This window comes from Fulmarus glacialis, unplaced genomic scaffold, assembly GCF_000690835.1.
Source record: "Fulmarus glacialis isolate BGI_N327 unplaced genomic scaffold, ASM69083v1 scaffold20383, whole genome shotgun sequence".
Classification (NCBI taxonomy): domain Eukaryota; kingdom Metazoa; phylum Chordata; class Aves; order Procellariiformes; family Procellariidae; genus Fulmarus; species Fulmarus glacialis.
In genome coordinates this window covers 4,559-5,192 of record NW_009205096.1, presented here as the reverse complement: position 1 = coordinate 5,192, position 634 = coordinate 4,559, and the positions used below count along the sequence as shown (strand labels likewise).

The following is a 634-nucleotide window of genomic DNA, read 5'->3' as shown; positions in this document are numbered from 1 at the left end:
TAGCTGCTTGGGACTGCGGGGGGGTTGCAGTGACGGTAAGGCTCAGCCTGGGACCTGGCAAGGGAGTTTCCCATGGGAATGGTTGCCAAAAGATCCAAACCTTGAGCTTACCTGGCGTTTGTGCAGTGTGTATACAGGGAGCTGTGTGCCGACCTGGAGGTCTGCTGACCTCCACCTGCTCTGCCACCCAGGCTCACAGTCGCTCGCCGAGCTGTTGTCACCTGCTGGGCGTGATGCTCCTGGAGCGTGGCCGTCGGTGCAGCCCAAGAGATGGGGCTATTTGGGCAGAAGGGAGCCTGCCCATGGGGGAACATGGAGATGGGCTGGTCAGGAAATGTTTTAAAGGAAAAGGCCGTGAACTGGGTGGAGGGAACCAAAGAAGCACTTCAGTAGGGGTAGCAGGGACAAAACCTGAAAAGCTTTTGAGACGGAGCTTGCTGGGTGTAGGGTCAGGACTGTGTCATGGGTTGAGGTGGTGCCTTCCTGATCCATGCTCTCCACAGATGGCTAGGTTGGAGGGGGTGACCTGCACCCCCGGGAGACGCCTGGAGCCAGCAGAGACCACGCTCCCGCCTGGAAAGCGCAGTCCCAGCACGGCGTCCACCCGCGGGCAGGGGGCATGTGCCCGGTGCAC

At 60.6% G+C, this 634-nt stretch overlaps 1 protein-coding gene across 1 annotated transcript in view; it reads left to right on the top strand.

Moving 5' to 3' along the window:
* The window catches only part of DNAJB5 (DnaJ (Hsp40) homolog, subfamily B, member 5), a gene marked incomplete at both ends in the record, with an annotated part of 3,362 nt that overhangs the window by 1,555 nt on the left and 1,173 nt on the right, over positions 1-634 (top strand). The gene's annotated exons all lie outside the window — the stretch shown is intronic.